The sequence below is a fragment of the Schistocerca americana genome, chromosome 1, assembly GCF_021461395.2.
Source record: "Schistocerca americana isolate TAMUIC-IGC-003095 chromosome 1, iqSchAmer2.1, whole genome shotgun sequence".
In the NCBI taxonomy this organism is placed as follows: Eukaryota; Metazoa; Arthropoda; class Insecta; order Orthoptera; family Acrididae; genus Schistocerca; species Schistocerca americana.
The window spans coordinates 1,226,335,623-1,226,355,943 of NC_060119.1; positions in this window are offsets into that span (position 1 = coordinate 1,226,335,623).

The window sequence follows — 20,321 nt, forward strand, 5'->3', positions numbered from 1 at the left end:
TGAGGACATGGAAGGAATGTATGATGAGATAAAAAGAATTATTAAGGCATTTAAAGAAGACGAAAATAGTAGACGGTGGACTGGGGGGAAAGAAACGAAGGGGGAAGCCGCCTGGTAGAGTTTTCCTAAGAGCATAATTTAATCATAGCGTACACTTGGTTTAAGAATCATGCAAGAAAGCTGTAAACATGGAAGGGACCTGGAGCCACTGGAAATTTTTAGACTGATTATAAAATAATAAGACAGAGATTTCGAAAACAGATTTAAAATTTTAAGACATTTACAGGAGCCTATGAGCACTGTAACTATAATCTATTGGTTATGAACGGCAGATCGCAAAAAGGTACCACACTATGCAGATGAGAGAAGCAAAGGTTGTTGAGTCTTTCAGAGAGAGCATAACACAACAATTGCCTGATATAGGAAAAAGTAATACAACACAAGATGAAACAGTAGCTTCGAGAGACTAGATAGTGAAAGCAGCAGAAGATCAAATAGGTAAAAAGACAAGAACTAGTGTATATCCCTGAATACGCAGGAGATTCTGGTTTTAAGTGACGAAAGGAGAATATGTAAAAATGCAGCAAAATGGTTCAAATGGCTCTGAGCACTATGGGACTCGACTTCTGAGGGCATCAGTCCCCTAGAACTTAGAACTACTTAAACCTAACTAACCTAAGGACATCATACACATCCATGCCCGAGGCAGGATTCGAACCTGCGACCGTAGCGGTCGCGCGGCTGCAGACTGTAGCGCCTAGAACCGCTCGGCCATTCCGGCTGGCAAAAATGCAGCAAATGAAGCCTGTGAAAGGGAATACTGGCCTATAAGAAAAGAATTAAAACGACTCGGAGAAACCTTGCAAATGCTGAGGTACAACAACATGTTATAATGGGGCACCTTTCCAAACAGAACACCAGGTTTGGAAGAGTTTGAAGAGGAAAGAACTAAAAAGACAGAAGAAAAAAAGCAACAGCATATCCACTGCGTGATGGAGTATCCGAAACTCCCGGATAAAAAGGACAAAATGAAACTGTAACATGATCCTACGTGTTAGATCCGCCAACAAAAAAAATGAGGTTGGCCTTGAAGTGCAGAAATGGCCAGAGGACAAATGCGAACCTGTAGAAGCAGGCACAGTTAGGGTAAAGGTAGACGCCGCCTACAGGAAAATTAAAGAGACCTTTGGAGGAAGGAAACCCATCTGCGAATTACAAGAGCTCAGGCGGCAAGCCAGTGCTAAGCCAAGAAGAGAAAACTAAAAGGTGAAAAGAACATAAAGAAGAACTATTAAGGGAAGTGAATTTTAAGACAGTATTGTAGACAGGGAAAAGGAAATTCCTTATGATGAGGATGAGACGTTTGGTATGATACGATAAGAATTTGACATGGCACTGGGAGACGTAATTCGAAAAAATGCCCCTGGAGTAGGTGATATTCCTTCAGAATTATTGAGTTTCTTGGAAGACCCACCAATGACAAAAATTATTCCACCTCGCGTGTAAAATAGCTTCAGAGTGGGCACCGATGTAAACCAATGGGGAAAGTTGAAAATTTGTGTCCGATCGGGATTCCAACACAGCTCTCCTACTTGCTCGGCAGTTGTTCTGACCACTGAGCCATGCAGTCATCGCAGCTGCACGGCCAACCCTAGCACACCACACCATCAAACTCAAATTCTCAACTTATCTTCACAGTACGAAAGTAGTGCCCCTTGTCCATTATCTTCGCTATTCGCGGCATTACATCGATTCCCGTAAGAGTTAGAGCCTGGTGTGCACCCGCATAGAAGAGTTGTCTTTCGGACAAGTCCGAACAGACACCACGTACATAGAAATACCATCAGACTTCAAGAAGAATGTATTAATTCCAGTTCCAAAGTTTAATGAGTCACGGTTGCAAAATACTGACATGAATTATTTTCAGAGGACGGAAAAACCGGAAGAAGCCGATCTCGGAGAAATATAGGAACACATGAGGCCATATTGACCCTGCATCTTGGAAGATAGACCGAAGAAAGACAAATCTACGTTTTTAGCATTGAGATAAAACATAAGGAAGTAAACATTATTTATAACTTATACGGAAACCAGGCTGCAGCTATAATACTCGAAGGACCTGAAAGCAATGGATGAGATCGAACTGAGACAAGTTTGTAGCATGTTCCTGATGTTACTGAATCTGTGCTTGGAACACGTAGTAAAGGAAACTAAAGAAAAAGTTGGAGAGAGAGAACTACAGTTGTTGGAGAAGAAGTATAAAAACTTTGAGGTATGCTGACGACACTGTAATAGTGTCAGAGACTGCAGAAATGTTGCAAGAGCAGCTGAAAGAAATGGATGGTGTCTTGAAAAGAGGTTCTAAGATGACTTCAACAAAAATAAACCAAGGGTAATGGAATGTAGTCGATTTAAACCAGATGAGGTTGATGGAATTGGATTAGGTAATGATACATCACAGGTAATAGAAGAGTTTTGCTATTTGGACTCCAAAGGTAACTGATGATGGACGAAGTAGAGAGGATGTAAGATGCAGACTGGCAATGCAAGAAAAGAATTTCTAAAAAAAGGAGGACTTGTTACATTGAGTATAAATAAAGACGTTGGAAATTTTTTGTAAAGGTCTTTGTCTAGAAAGTAGCCTGGTACGGAAGTGGAACCTGGACTATAAACATTTCAGACACGACGAGAATATAAGCTTTTGAAATACGGTGGTACAGAAGACAGCTGAAGATTATATTGTAGGTAAACTTAAAACTTTGTGTTCTGCCCTTGTCATGGGGAAGGCCTCGTCAGAGAGGTCCACCTCATGAGCGTCTAGGGAAGTGATTGCAGAGATGGTTTCCCGTTGCCTTCCACTGATGATGATGAAATGATAATGGGGACAACACAACACCCAGTCCCTGAGCGGAGAAAATCTCCGACCCAGCCGGGAATCGAACCCGGGTCCCTAGGTGTGACAGACCGCCACGCAGACCACTCAGCAATCGGGGCGGACTATATTGATAGGTAGAGTAACTAAAAAGAGGATACTACATCCAATTAGAAAAAAATGAAAATTATCACTCAACATGACCACTGATCCGACACGCCCTGAAGCATCAGGGAATCGTGAATTTCGTAATGGAGGGACATCTGGAGAATAAAAATAACGAAGGGAGATTAATGACCGCAATAGCGATGTACGTTGCAGTAGTCATGCAAAGGTGAAGAAAGAGGCTTGCACTAGTTACACTGGCGTAGAGAGCTGCAGCAAAACAGACGGCAATCCACAATAATAACAACAACTACTATGTATTCTCCACATTACACTGAGGTGGCAAAAGACATGGGATACCTCCTAACACCGTGTCGACCTCCTTTTGCCCGGCATAGTGCAGAAGCTCGAGGTGGCGTGGACTCAGCAAGTCGTTGGAAATCCACTGCAGAATTACTGGGCCACGCTGACTCTAAAGCCGTCCATAATTGTGCAAGTGTTGCCTTTTTAGTATGTTGTGCACGGAGTGACCTCTCGATTATGTCACATAAATGTTCGGTGGGATATCGGGCGGCCTGGATGGTCAAACCATTCGCTCGAATTATCCAAACTATTCGTCAAACCGATCACAAGCAATTGTGCCCCTGTGACATGATATCATTGTTTGGGAACATAAAGTCCATGAATGGCTGCAAATGGTGTCCAAGTAACAGAACATAGCCATTTCCAGTCAGTGATTGTTTCCAGAATGAGATTTTCACTCTGCAGCGGAGTGTGCACTGATATGAAACTTCCTGGCAGATTAAAACTGTGTGCCGCACCGAGACTCGAACTCGGGACCATTGCCTTTCGCGGGCAAGTGCTCTAGCTGGTAGAGCACTTGCCCACGAAAGGCAAAGGTCCCGAGTTCGAGTCTCGGTGCGACACACAGTTTTAATCTGCCAGGAAGTTTCAATGATCGTTTCAATTGGACCAGAGTATCCACTTCATTCCATGTAAGCACAGCCCAACCCTTATGGAGCCCCACCACCAGCTTGCACAGTGCCTTGTTGACAACCTGGGTCCATAGGTTCGTGGGGTCTGCGTCACACTCGAACCCTACCAGCAGCTCTTACCAACTTAAATAAGAACTCATCTGACCATGCCAAGATTTCCAGGTCGTGCAGCGTCCAGTCGATATGGTCAAGAGCCCAGGAGAGGCGCTGCAGGCGATGTCGTGCTGTTACGAAAGGCCCTGCGTTGGTCGTCTGCTCCCATAGCCCATTAACGTCAAATTTCGCCACATCGCCCTAACGTATACGTTCGTTGTACGTCCAATATTGATTTCTGCGGCTATTTTGCACACTGTTGCTCGTATGATAGCACTGACAACTCTACGCAAACGTCGCTCTTGTGAAGTGAAGACCGTCGGTCATTTCGTTGTACGTGGTGAGAGTTAATGTCTGAAATTTGGGATTCTCAGCATTCTCTTGACACTGCGGTTCTCGGTATCTCGAATTTCCTAACGATTTCCGAAATGGAGCGTCCCATGCTTCTAGTTGCAACTAAAATTCTGTTAATTCCCGTCATGCGACCTTAATCATGTCCGAAACTTTTCCACAAGAACAGCCTGAGTACTGAGGGAAGTTCCGGAAGTGCACTGCCCTTTTATACGTTGTGTACGCGATACTACCACCGACTGTATATCTGCATATCGCTGTCCCATGACTTTGTCACCTCAGAGTATAATCAGCTGCTAGTGTAAACCGTGAACACGATCCAAATACTCGTGCTTCCAATCGTCAGCAGGGACGCATGTGCTGAAGGGAAAAGAAATTTGAACATTATTTTTAAAAGGAAGTCGGGATCCACGAACATTGCTTATCACACTCTTCGAACAGAAGTTTGAAGCTTCCGAATAGCAGCCCAGTGAATCAATAAGGGCAAATCAGAGCACTGCATCTTTTAGTCCATCTGTTGATCGTCACTGTCATTAGCAACAGCCTTCCGAGACTCCGGCCGCTGTGGTCGAGCGGTTCTAGGCGCTTCAGTGCGGAACCGCGCTGCTGCTGCGGTCACAGGTTCGAATCCTGCCTCGGGCATAGATGTTTGTGATGTCCTTAGGGTACTTAGGTTTAAGTAGTTCTAAGTTCTAGGGGACTGACGACCTCAGATGTTAAGTCCCATACTGCTTAGAGCCATTTGAACCTTCTGGGCCGGCCGCGGTGGTCTCGCGGTTCTAGGCGCGCAGTCCGGAACCGCGCGACTGCTACGGTCGCAGGTTCGAATCCTGCCTCGGGCATGGATGTGTGTGATGTCCTTAGGTTAGTTAGGTTTAAGTAGTTCTAAGTTCTAGGGGACTGATGACCATAGCTGTTAAGTCCCATAGTGCTCAGAGCCATTTGAACCTTCTGGGATCCACAGCTGTAAAAAGGCCTCTTCCAGACTTTTCCACGTCTGACATGGACCTTGTCGTTGGCGGGGAGGCTTGCGTGCTTCAGCGACACAGATAGCCGTACCGTAGGGGCAACCACAACGGAGGGGTATCTGTTGAGAGGCCAGACAAACGTGTGGTTCCTGAAGAGGAGCAGCAGCCAGTAGTTGCAGGGGCAACAGTCTGGATGGTTGACTGCTGTACTCACACTGCTAACGGCTGAAAGCAAGAGGAACCTACAGCCGTAATTATTCCCGAGGGCATGCAGCTCTGCTGTCTGGTTAAATGATAATGGCATCCTCTTGCGTAAAACATTCTGGAGGTCAAATAGTCAGCCATTCGGATCTCCAGGCGGCGACTGCTCAGGAAGACGTCAGTATCAGCAGAATGAAAACTGGCGTCCTACGGATCGGAGCGTGAAATGTCAGACCGCTTAATCGGGCAGGCAGGTTAAAAAATTTAAAAAGGGAAATGGATAGGTTAAATCAGGATACAGTGGGAATCAGTGAAGTTCGGTGGCAGGCGGAACAAGACTACTGCTCAGGTGAATGCAGGGCTATAAATACAAAACCAAATAGAGGTAATGCAGAAGTGGTTTAATAATGAATAAAAAATAGGACCGCGGATAAGCCACTACCAACAGCTTAGTGAACGCATTATTGTAGCCAAGACAGATACGCCAACGCCTACCACAGCAGTACAAGTTTATATGCCAACTAGCTCCGCAGACGATGAAGATATTGAAGAAATGTACGATGCGATAAAGAAAATTGTTTAGATAGTTAAGGGAGACGAAAATTTAATATTCATGGCGTACTGGAATTCGAAGATAGGAAAAGGAAGAGAAGAAAAATAGTAGATGAACATGAACTGGGGGTAAGGAATGAAAGAGGAAGCGCCTGGTAGAATTTTGCCCAGAGCATAACTTATTCATCACTAACACTTGGTTTAAGAAAGAAGATTGTACACGTCGAAGAGGCCTGGACACACTGAAAGGTTTCAGATGTATTTAATAATGTAAGATAGAGATTTAGGAACAAGGTTTTAAATTGTAAGGCATTTCCAGGGACAGAGGTGGACTGTGCCCACAATTTCTAGGCTGTCGATTGGTAGATTAAAACTGTAGAAACTGCAAAAGGTAGGAATTTAAGCAAGTGGAACCTGGATAAACGGAAAGAACCACATGTTGTAGACAGTTTGAGGGAGAGTATTAGGGAACGTGTGACAAGAATAGGGGAAAAAAGGCAGCAGAGGCTGAAGCAGGTAAAAGGAAGTAGGCTAGTAGAAATCTTTGGGTAACAGAAGAGATACTGAATTTAATTGATTAAAGGAGAAAATATAAAAATGCAGTAAATGAAGCAGCCGAAAAGGAGTACAAACGTCCCAAACATGAGATCGACAGGCTAAACAGGGCTGGCGAGAGGGCAAGTGTAAGGATGTAGAGGCATATATCAGTAAGGGTAAGATAGATGTTGCCTACAGGAAAATTAATGAGGCCTCTGGGAAAAAAGAACCACCTGTATGAATATCAAGAGCTCTGATGGCAAACAAGTCCTAAGCAAAGAAGGGAAAGCAGATAGATGGAGGCAGTATATGGGGTGTCTATACAAGAGTAATGCACTTGAGGGCAATATTAGGGAAATGGAAGGGGACAAAGATGAAGATTAAATGGGAGATATGTTAGTAACACGAATTCCTTACAGGCGAATGGAAAAACTCGTAGAAGCGACCTCGGGGAACAGCAATTTGCATACTGTAGAAACGTTGGATCCCTCGAGGCAATATTGACGCTACGACTTATCTTAGAAGATAGATTAAGAACAGGCAAAACTAAGTTTTTGTAGACTTAGAGAAACTTTTGACGGTTTTGACTGGTATTCTCTCTTTCAAATTCTGAAGGTGGCACGGGTAAAATACAGGGAGCGAAAGACTATTTACAATTCGTTCACGAACTAGATGGCAATTATAAGAGTCGAGGGACATGAAAGGGAAGCAGTGGTTAAGAAGGGAATGAGACAGGGTTGTAGCCTACCCCGATGTTATTGTCTGTATACTGAGCAAGCAGTAAAGATAACAAAAGAAAATTCTGGAGTACGAATTAAAATGAAGGAAAAAGATTTTGAGGTTTGCCGACGACATTGAAATCTGTCAGAGACAGCAAAAGGACTTGGAAGAGCAGTTGAACGAAATGGACAGTATCTTGAAATGAGGATATAAGACGATCATCAACAAAAGCAAAGAGAGGATAATGGATTGTAGTCGAATTAAATAAGGTGATACTGAGGGAATTAGATTAGGAAATGAGGCACTTTAGGTGGTAAATGAGTTTTGCCATTTGGGGAGCAAAATAACTGATGATTGTGGAAGTAGAGAGGACATAAATGTAGACTGGCAATGGCAAGGAAAGCGTTTCTGCAGAAGAGAAATTTATTAACATCGAGTGTAGATTTAAGTGTCAGGTAGTCGTTTCTGAAAGTATTTGTATGGAGTGTACCCATGTATGGAAGAGAAACATGGACGATAAATTGTTTGGACAAGAAGAAAATAGAAGCTTTTGAAATGTGGTGCTACAGAAGAATGCTGAAGATTAGATGGGTAGATCACGTAACTAATGAGGAGGTACTGAATAGAATTGGGGAGAAGAGGAGTTTGTGGCACAACTTTACAAGAAGAAGGGACCGGTTGGTAGGACATGTTCTGAAGCATCAAGGGATCACAAATTTAGCATTGGAGGGCAGCGTGGTGGGTAAAAATCGTAGAGGGAGACCAGGAGATGAATACACTAAGCAGATTCAGAAGGATGTAGGTTGTAGTAAGTACTGGGAGATGAAGAAGCTTGCACAGGATAGCATGTTGAGCTGCATCAAACCAGTGTCTGGACTGAAGACCACACCAACAACAGTCTTCAGCTACACGATCAATTGTACCTTAGTGTAATGTCACCTGCCCACCATCTATTACGCTGTCGTCGTGTTCTTTTCTTAATTTCTTAAAAGCCATTATTCCTACTGCTGCTAGACGGAGCATTTCTGGCTGCTAAATTTCTTGCTCCGTATACGAAATTTTTAACAGCTTTTTGGATTTATTTTAATGCAAGCGAATAGTTTTAAGCGTGTATAAGTCCATAGAAGTAATAGCTGTGTGTTGTCGAATACGATCTTTGGAAATACAAACACTGTCTGTACATGCACAGTGGAATTTCAATGACAGAAGCGTACCGTGACTTCCAGACAGCAGCAGGAGAGTCAGCTGGACACTCTTGGTACCGCTCAGCTGGAAAAAGAGGACTAGACCTGCTGCGCAATTTATGTGTGTGATGTGGACGATTTAAAGTAAGAGGAGGACCCATAGTCCAATGTGTTTATTGTTTATTTTAGTCAACGATCAAAAGAAACTTGAGGTCAGCAAACTGATGCTTAGAGGATTGTATCCTCCAACGTACAGCTGGATTGTATCAAGTACCATCAAAGTGGCTGAAAGCAAATAATTATTACTGACAAAGATGCGTGCTTGAAACAGACGCCAGGTTTCTTTCTGCCTAGAAGGCAGGAGAGAGAGAGCAGCTTCCAGAGAAACGGGGACGCACTGGGTTTGGAAATGCAGCGAAGGGGGAGACGCCGTCGGAGAAAGCGTCTAATTGCCCGCGCATGGCGCTGTTTTGGTAAGCTTCCCGTTTCTGCGTGTGTTGCAATTAAAGGGCACAAGATTTTACGGCGCATCCGATCTGATGGTAACGTGACACCAGTAAAAGGAGCGTATAATGAATTCAGATGCAATCTCCGAGTCCTCTTATGCGCTCCCGAGTGACGTGACCATAGATGAACCACGTCGTGACTCTAGATAATGCGCAGTGAAAGTGGTTTTACCCTCCATATTCGCTCCCGAAACACACGTATTACAGCTGAGAAATTCACTATTTACTAACTCGGAGAACAGAAACACGTTCACAGTACTTTCTGGCTCTTCAGTCTATGTTCTGATCTGATGCGGCCCGGCCACGATTTCCTCTCTTGTGCCAACCTCATCTCAGAGCGGTACTTGACCCTACGTCCTCTACAATTTGCTGGATGTATTCCAGCCTCTCTCTCTCTCTTTCCCTTCAGTTTTACCCTCTACATATCCCTCTAGAACCATAGAATTTATTTTCTTATTTTTTAACACAGTTTAACATATGTTCTTATGTGTCTGAGAGAACCTCCTCATTCCTCTTATAAGTCCATCGAATTTTCAAGAACCATCAATAACACTACACCTCGAATGTTTCGATTTGCTTCTTTTGGTTTTGTCATATTATAGACTCTCTTGTATAATACTGGCTTCCAAATGTAGATTCTCGGAAATTTCTTCCTCAAATTAAAGTCGATGTTTGGTACTAGTAGAGTTCTATTGGCCATGAATACTCTCTTTGAACGTGCTTAAGTGCTTCGCATGTCCTCCTTGCTTCGTCCACCATGTGTTATGTATCTTCCTAAGTAGCAGATTTCCTCAACTTGATCTCCTTCTTGGTTCCCAGTTTTGATGGTACTTAGATCGCTACTCTCTTTTCTGCTCCTCCATATTACTTTCACATATTATTTCCACATATTACTTTCACATTCCTTTCTGCCACTTTCATTTCTTTACTCTCAATCCGTGTTCTGTACTCATTAGACTGTTTATTCCATTCAACAAATCCTGTAATTCTTCCTCATTTTCACAGAGGATAGCAACGTCATCAGCAAATCTTTTCACTAATGTCCTTCCCCTTCCTTCTAATCCCACTCCTGAACCGTTCTTTTATTTCCGCGGTTTGCTTGTTAGATTGACCAGTAAGAGTGGCAGATTACGCCCCTCTCTTGCAACCTTTCTAGTCCGAGCAATTCATTCTTTGTCTTCCATTCTTACTGTTCCCTTCTGATCTATGTTTTAAATTATCCTTCCTTCCCTTTAGCTTACTCCTATTTTTTATGAAACTTCCAAAATTTTGCACCATTTCACATTTTTCCTACTCGACGAGTCCTATCTTGCCTTCATTATGAAGTGGAACGTCAGAAATAGTTTTAAGGCACCCATATCTTTACAATTGTCATCAAACAAATCTTTAGTTTTGTTTTCATATATACAAAACACAAACTCAGTCACTCACTCATTCAATCTGCTCAATCTGCCTCTCTCTCTCTCTCTCTCTCTCTCTCTCTCTCTCTCTCACACACACACACACACACACACACACACACACACACACACACACGGAAATTAGAGTGACTGTAACGAGTGACGAACAATATGTTATTTTTTTAAAAAATGAGCACTGTGCAGTTCGTTTGTTCCATACTTTCAATCTCTCACCAAATCGTACGATATTTGTATGATGACATCCTAGATCCACGATGGACTCAATTTTAATTAGTTCGCATTGACCACATGTGTCTGGATTGAGAAATCCATTCAACAAACCCTGTAATTATGTCTCACTTGGACTGAGGATAGAACGTCATCGGCAAATCTTATCACTTGTTCTGTCTGTATGTGAAGTCTAATATCAGCAATTACTGTAAGTATGTTAGCACAATTTTCACTGCCAGATAGACTGATTCAGGAAGAAAGTTTGGTGTATAGTTTATAAGCATTTCGTTCAAACCAGCTGAACTTTTACGAACTAGGTGCAGATATTCGCTGTCAGTCTGTGCGTGGAAGAATCTACATAGGTGTTGCAAGAATAATAGCATCTACATGGATGCAGACAGTCACATAGCTCTGAAATCTCTATCAGCCCCTGCCATGAGACGAAACGTTGTTTCAGACTACCATGAAACGCTTGGGCGGGTGGGGACAAGCAGCAGGTCTGTGGTCACTCGGAAAATAGTGGTAACGATCAAGCTGTTGGGCTGGCCAGAGCAGGGTTGACGACTCCATCCTTTCTACCAGATCAAGTATTAACTCCCATAAAGGCGATGGCAAAATCTAAAATACGTAGCTGCAGTTGAGTTCCTTGTACACAGCGTTAGTATGGTTCCAAGAGTGGAGATATCCAAAGACTAATGTGCTTCAATTGTAGCACTCAGAAAATCAGGTTCACCTATCCCCAAAGTGCCAAACAATGGGGTGTGCCTACAGGGAGAGTGCAAAATGCTCTCCACCGCCATAAGACAACAGGTAGCAACAAGGAACTACCACGACCAGCGCGACTTCGTAAAACAACTAAAAGTGATGAAAAAGTCGTCACAATTACTGGTAACAGAAATAGGTTCAAACCAGCAACACAAATTCGCGCAGAGTTGACAGAAATATGAAGTAAAACGTATCTGTTGCAACAATTAAAGGGAGACTGATTTATGTCGGCTGGAAAGAACTTGCTGCAGCGGGAAACCTCTTCTGAAGCCCGTAATTAAAAAGAAGAGACCCGAATGGGCTAAAGAAACATACACACATGAAGAAAAAGTTTTGCATCACCCTGGTTCCCACAACACCTGGAGATAGACGTTGACTGTGGATATTGTATCACAGACACAGTCCCTTTGACTGTCAGAGATGTTACTAAACCCGCCCAAAGATGTAAACAGCCAAGCATGAGCGGTGCCTATTAGACGGAAGGGGCCGACAGAAGATCAGTTCCAGTCATTCCACCAGGAAGGAGGTACACGCTTCGTGTTGTCTGTAGTTCAACAATGCCTGGACGGTCAATACCGCAGTACGATCGCGTGCGCTTTGTTACTCGTACTTTGCGCCAGGAAGGAATCTCAGCAAGGGAAAAGTCTAGGTGTCTCGAAGTTGTTCGGACATGGAGGAGATACAGAGAGACAGGAACTGTCGATGACATGCCTCGCTCAGGCCGCCCAAGGGCTAATACTGCAGTGGATGACCGCTGCCTACGGATTATGGCTCGGAGGAACACTGACAGCAACGCCACCATGTTGAATAATGCTTTTCGTGCAGTCACAGGGCGTCGAGTTACGACTCAAACTGTAGATGCGCAACTTCTCTCCCGACGTCCATGGCGCGGTCCATCTTGGCAAACCACGACACCATGCAGCGCGGTACAGATGGTCCCAACAACATACCGAATGGACCGCTCAGGTTTGGCATCACGTTCTCTTCACCGATGAGTGTCGCATATGCCTTCACCTAGACAATCGTTGAAAACGTGTTTGGAGGCAATCCGGTTAGACTGAGCGCCTTAGACACACTGTCCAGCGAGTGCAGCAATGTGGAGGTTCCATGATGTTTTGGGGTGGCATTACGTGGGGCCGACGTACGCCGCTGGTGATCACGAAATGCGCCGAAACGACTTTACGATACGTGAACGGTGTAGTTAGTGAAACAGTTAGTGAACATGGAAGTATTGTCGATCGATCGGTCGGCAATAGCTCGCCTCAGGAATGCGAAATGACAGAAAAAAATCTTGCATACTCCGCAGATTCAGGTTTTGCGTCCTTACACTTTTCTCAATTAAGTCAAGACTCAAACTGTGCTTTTCTGAATGCTAATGTTGCCGGTGCAAATGCACTGCCGAAAATTGATATTACAATTAATGCAACAAATGGGAGAAAAGCTTCAAAAGTTAGACACAATGGAACAAAATCAGGAACGAACACAGCTACAGCTACGGAAATTAGACACAACGCTTGAACAAACACGTGAAGGTTTTGAAACGTCCCCTTAGAAAAATTAATGAATTACTATGCTGATAAATCTCTTACATTGTTTGATTTTCAAACAGCTGAGCAAAACTGAACGTACGCAGACATTTCGCTCTTTACCTATTCTGATCAACACTAAACTGACACACAATATTTTTTACCGCAACGCAATCTCACTTTCAGTAATCCCTACAAAAGAATGGCCCAGACCAACATTAACCTATACCTTCCATGAATCACTTACCTCACAAAAATCTTCGTTACTCGAAATACTGCAATACGGCGAGCGCCACTACTGCCAGCTAAATAAAAGATTCAAACTACTGAAGGCACTAACTGCTGATAGGCACAGTTAGCAAATGAAAGATTTTGATAGAGAACAAACAATGTATTTACCTTAATAGTGTTCAAAAGTCATAATATATATAGCAGTTCATGACATCCATTCTTACAAATGTACTGTTTCTGATGGTCACACGTCCAGGTCATCCGCTCTCAAAACTCCGCCATCTCACTCCCCACAACCACCACTGCTGGTGGCTCACCTCCAACTGCGCAACGCTACGCGCTGTTAACAACCAACAGCCCAACACTAGAATAGCGAATATTGCAACAATGCCGACCAGCCTCAGACTGCACACAACACAGTAAGTGATTTTCTTACAGAGCGCTACGTGGCGTTACCAATATAAAAACCTAAACAGCCTACTTAAATAGCTTGAATTTAGATTAGTTTTGATCAGAATAAGTAAAGAGAGTAATGTCTGAGTACGTTCAGTTTTGCTCAGCTGTTTGAAAATGAAATAACGTAAGGGACGAACAAGCATAGTCTTTTTTAATTTTTCAAAGGGGACGTTTCAGTTTAACTACTGAGTTACTTAAAATCGAATCTAAATGTCAGAAAGTTTGTAAAGAAGTAAAAACGCAAATTTGTCAGCATTTTCAGCCTAAATTTTCGCGACATGAATACACATTACAGACTCGTGAAGCAGCCATAAAAGAACTGCATATTATTGTTCACGAAAATCACGACACCTTGTAGGCTAAAACTGATTCAGTTGCGTCTACAGATACGGTCAGGCAACTTGTACCAAATCAGGAAAACCTGAAGGACACAGAGTGCAACCATATCGCCGAGTATTGGCGAGGCATTCGTCTTCCTGGACGACGATTCGCGCCCTCATCGTGCACATCTTTCGAATGACTTCCTTCAGTATAACGACAAAATGGCTCTGAGCACTATGGGACTTAACTTCTGAGGTCATCAGTCCCCTAGTACTTAGAACTATTTATACCTAACTAAGCTAAGGACATCACACACATCCATGCCCGAGGCAGGATTCGAACCTGCGACCCTAGCTGTCGCGCGGTGCCAGACTGTAGCGCCTAGAACCACTCGGCCACTTCGGCCGGCTGTATAACGACATCGATCGGCTAGAGTGGCCAGCATGTTCTCCAGATATGAACCCTATCTAATATGGCTGGGATAGACTGAAAAGTTCTGTTTATGTATGATGTGACCCACCAACCACTCTGAGGGATCTACGAAGAATCGTCGTTGAGGAGTGGGACAATCTGGTCCCACAGTGCCTTGATCAACCTGTGGATAGTGTGCCAGGATGAATACAGGCGTGCACCAATGCGAGATGACGTGCTACTGGGTGTTAGAGTTACCGGTGTGTACAGTCATCTTGGTATTAAAGTTAGGCAATCAAGCCGTTGCACTCTCAAGTTCAAGCTGCCCGCCAGAGACGGTTTCGCCAGAGGCATTATTCGTTTGGTTTTCTAAAAGTGAACGAAAGAGAGATACAAAAATTGAACGTGGGACGGTAGTTAAGTATCGAGCCCGAGCCAAAGGCTTAGCTGTCTGGTGCGCTATCATCTACGCTATGAGAAAAACTAACGCTAATTATAACTTGCGGGCTACTTGATTTTACAGACGCAGTAGCGTGATTGCCTAACTTTTAATGTTAATTAACTCGGAGACGGCGCAACGTATCGAATTTCTTTTCTCAACAATTACTTCTCAGCACAACTTACCCTGCAACACCGTTACAAGCTTTCCATGCTCTTTTTGACCACGCTGTATGTCTGTAACCTCCCCCTCACTTATCGACCTTAATGACAGTGAAAAATTAAACCGCGTATACCTAATGGAAATTTGGAAAAAGCAATCGTCACCGAAGTTAATTTGTCGGTAAAGAGGGAGGAAAGGTTTACATATAAAGGAAAGGAAAAATGCAAATGAAAGTGGTGAAAATTAATTTTGAGAAAAGTGTAAAATTAATAAAGAAAGTAAATGTGCGGTCGTTACGTTAACAATTAATTGGCGTTGATTAGATATTTCAGATTTGGGGAAAATTACGGTCGCCAGTCCTATGGACAACTACTATAATAACTGAAAATGAAAGATCAATGCACATATAATTAGCACTAAAAGCGTGGCAACTGAAGGTTGACGCGTGCTGTGTGAAAACTGAATGCTTGTCAGAAGTAATAAATTTCGCTACACTCTGACTTAATTTAGCAAAAGAATTAATAAAACCGGAAAGCTGAAAGTTAATTTAGTTACTGAAATTAATAGTGATCTTTGTTTCTGAAGCACTACGAAATTCAATAAAATAAGGTTAGTCTTGGGCTACCTCAACAATCATTTCAAAGCTACTTGAACCTACGCAATTTAGAAATAAGAGATTCGAACTTGAATTAAATGATTCTGAACAATTAGCAATAGTAAAATTTAGTACGTACCAAGCTGAGCTGCAGTCACAGGTAAGCTAAAATATGGTAACAAAACTCGCACTCTTAAATGTCATATCTTCAGGTAACAAAAAAGGAAAAAAAATTATAGTACAATAGATGGAAATAGGAGGATATCCATTTCCGGCGTTACATGTCTTGCTGGTTAAGCGGTATGGCTCTAGATTACGAATCGGAACTTGGTTCAAATTTCAAGCTATTTTTTGTTTTCTTCAAGCACCGATTCGTTTATCTTTTGGTAATGATTTGTTAATGTGAATAATTTGATTTGCGTCTTGTGAGATGTGCCTGTAGTAATACATTCAATTTACAGATTGCACATTTTTTAATTTACAGATTTATTTTTTAGAGTGCTGTTTTTTTTGAAATCCAGAGGGCAAATTATTGATTACGAATAACGAAGGTCAAGCAGTATAAATCTGACAATGGGTATTTTGCGAGTGTGTGTGTGTAACGTCGACACTTAGGTACCTGTTGTATGCTCAATACTACTACTGTGTCCGTGTAAAGAGTATCGACATTTCGCTACTGATAACATTTTATACGGTTGCTTAAGGCTTAGCTTTTCTAAATGTTAGTGCAGAAATATGTTTTCTGGATTTCCCCTGTATAAGAGATAGCTGGTCCGTAATGGCCCATTGGGAAAATATTATGCAAGAACGCAACTTATAGGCTAATAACTGCAGTGATGAACATCCCAGCAGTAAAAACTGAAAGGACTTTAGAATATATGAAACAAATAAGAAAACTTTACCTAACCGATTCTCGTTATTCCCCGCACATAAAAAAAACAGCAACAATTGGACAATGTTTCAGTTTGGCCGTATGCTGTTTTTGCCAGTAACACTTTTCCTAGAAAACTGAAGGATGCCAGGCTGATAGAGAAATATTCATTTCTGCTCCCTCGTGGGAAGCTCGGTAAATGTAAATGTCATGTGACTAGGGCCTCCTGTCGGGTAGACCGTTAGCTGGGTGCAAGTCATTCGATTTGACGCCACTTCGGCGACCTGCGCGCCGGATGGGGGTGAAATGATGATGGTTAGGACAACACAACACCCAGTCCCTGAGCGGAGAAAATCTCCCACCCAGCCGGGAATCGAACCCTGGTCCGTAGGATTGACAGTCTGTCGCGCTGATCACTTTTTTTTTTTTTTTAGTCTCATTTTGTTCGCTTTTGTTCGTTGCATCTGCTCGGGGCGGACGTCGTAAGACATCCGTTTAAGTTCGTTGTGAATCGATTAACTCTGATTTTTAGTACAGAAGGCAGTTAAACCTGTGACCGAACACGCTGAGCTACCGTGCCGGCGATCACTCAGCTGCCGGGAGCGGACGGAACCGCGCAAATTTTTTAGTGTTAAAAGTTTCGTTTTCTGCCCTTGTGGGAGAGAAAGTGTGACAGCTGGACGCCTCTCCACGTGAAGTGAGAATTTCTTCTTTCTGTGAATGTGGCTCATTGGGTGATCTTAAAAAAAAAAAAAAAAAAAAAAAAAAAATGGTAGTGGGAGTCTAGGAAACCGTTTTCTCGAAATTCCACACGCGGGAAAACAGCCCATTACGTGACTTAAAAAGATATCTAAGAAGTTGGAGTTTGGAGCTCAGTTTTCTCAGAACTGCACGTACAAGAAGGCAACTTAATGCTATAAAACGTTTCCTAGGTGGAGCGTTGGACCGCTGGTTTCTTTTTTTTTTTCTAATTTCAATAGGCCAGTGTTTAACAGAGAATTCTGATTTGTGAAGTATCATTTGCGCAGGTTTTGTCCAGAGCAGAGAGTTCAGACACTCTGGAAAGGACGCGGAAACGCACACTCTGGTTTTAAAGATATGGAAACTTGATGCTCTTTAATAGAGGTGCGGAAGAGGACACACTGACTTTAGAGATGCGGCAGAAGGAGACTTGCATTTCGGAGCGTCAGTCTACCATAAAGCGGCTGACGGGTTGCTGTTGGGCAACAGGTCCAGCCGTATGCAGGACTCGACTCTCCAGCTCGTCGACTACGGTAAAATGGAAATGAGCGTTTGGCGTCATTGGCCGGGAGGCCCCTTACGGGGCAGGTCCGGCCGCTTTGGAGCAGGTCTTATTGCATTCGACGCCACATTGGGTGACTTGCGCTCCGGATGGGGATGAAATGATGAAGACAACAACACCCAGTCCCTGAGCGCAGAAAATCCCTGACCCAGCCGGGAATCGAACCCAGGCCCGTAGGACGGCAATCCGTCACGCTGACCACTCAGCTATCGGGGCGGACGTCGACTATGGTGAGAATATCTGGCAGCACAGTTTACCAGGAAGGAGATCAGTTAGGCATTTCTAGATTCATTTCTTTTAAAATTGATTATGTCCCATGATTTAACACGTTGTCAGGTATTTGACGATTCGTCCATGATGGTGCAGGCCTTGTCTTCTGCATACGGATTTCATACATATTTCTGGTACTGTCGGGGCAATCACTGGGCATTTATTTGCCGTTATGCTTTTTGCACAATAGCCTATTTAGATGACGGTCACTCCTGTTTCAACTCGTTCTTTTCGTGTGTCGTACTGGAGTTAGGAGTTTAGGTACAGTGCTTGCAGAAAAATAATAACTTAGGCATAGGTCCGCCTTACTGCAAGGCTCCATCATCCAAACATTTTTGGGTGTAGTGGAACGTGTGTCCATGCATCAGCAACATACCACGACGCAGTATTTAGAAACTAGTAGGAGAAAACATTCAGCTAAACTACACAAAAACACGTTTGGCGTACAAAAACAAACTTCTCACAGCTCAGGGCTAGCCACATACTACAAGATTGCAATACTGTACTAATCTGGACCTGTAGTTGATTCTGGTTGGCAGCTGCAGGACACACACAGTACAAAATAAAAGAAAAAAATCTAACTGAGGATGCCAAAACTGTGGTGAAGCTTGTGGTGTCACCGCCAGACACCACACTTGCTAGGTGGTAGCCTTTAAATCGGCCGCGGTCCGGTAGTATACGTCGGACCCGCGTGTCGCCACTGTCAGTGATTGCAGACCGAGCGCCGCCACATGGCAGGTCTAGAGAGACTTCCTAGCACTCGCCCCAGTTGTACAGCCGACTTTGCTAACGATGCTACAGTGACAAACTACGCTCTCATTTGCCGAGACGATAGTTAGCATAGCCTTCAGCTACGTCATTTGCTACGACCTAGCAAGGCGCCGTATTCAATTGAAATTTATCTTGTGAAGCATGTACAGTCAAGAGAGATGTTCACCCATTGTGGATTAAAGTTAAGTATTCTACCAGTTACCTCCTGTTTTGCTAGTCTTATTTCTCTGACCTGTTCCACACCTCACGCCAGCCTGCGTGTAATTAAACGCGTGCATTTCGGCCTCCTCTAGCAACACGGTGTTGGCCCTTCTGGCAACACAGCACATGGTGATGAGAGTAAAAGTGGTCTTCTTCTTTACACTTGCTTAAATTACTTGTGTCATGGCTTCGCCACATCTCCAGATGTACTGTCCGAATTTTATCGCTTGCAGAATCAGCAGACGCAGGCCTTATTGGATGCCCTTGGACAGCTCGTCCAGGGTCAACGTGCTATGCAAAACGATGCGGCAGCCGCCGCTCCACCGCTACGGCAGCCACAACACGCAGTTGCTCCACCTTTTCGTCCTTTTGATGTGGCACTGGAAAGCTGGACGGTGTGGTCACGCCAATTTGAATTCCATCTCGCCGCCTAAAGAATTCAAGGTAATGAGCAGCAGCCATTTCTTCTTTCCGTCGTAGGCGTCCAGACGTACCGTGTGATAGTGAAATTATTTCCCTGACGCGACGTAGCAACTCTGTCCTACGAAGAAATTTTGTCGACATTAGATGCATATTTCAATCAATCTGTCAATGTAGTTGCAAAAAGGTATACTTTCTTTCGTACCAAACGTATGGCCGGTCAAACTAATCGGGAGTGGGTTGCCACTTTGCAAGGCCTTCTTAATAGGGATTGTGCTTTTGAGTGTGAATGTGGACTCCCTTATTCAGATACTATGGTGCGTGATGCAATTGCACAGAACGTTTCTGATGTTCGTATTAGGGAACAGATTTTGAAACGAGTCAATCCCTCCCTTCAACAAGCGATGGACATATTGGATAGGCAGGACACACTTGACTTTGCTCAGGAATCATTTGAAACTTCGCCAGCCGTGTGTCACATTAATCGGCCCGCCAGACGAGCTGCACGGAACGGTAAACAGCCCTCGCGCACGTCCGCGCAGCCATGTGTGCCGCGCCAGCAAGCAAATGCAGTGCTAAAGTCATGCCCACGGTGTGCTACTAGACATTCGCGTGAGAATTGCCCGTCACGCCAAGCTATTTGCTTTTTCTGTAATAAAGGACATGTTCAAAGTGTTTGCCAGCAAAAGCTTCAATCGGACACTAACAACCATTCCAGGCCCTTTGATTCGCGCCGGAATCGAACCAAGAATACTCGGGCTCGTGAACTTTCGCCCATGGACATTCATGTCGTTCATTCCACTCCGCCCAGTGCCACCCTCTCTAACAGTGACTGTGTTCGTCCCACAACTAGTGTGCGTCGAC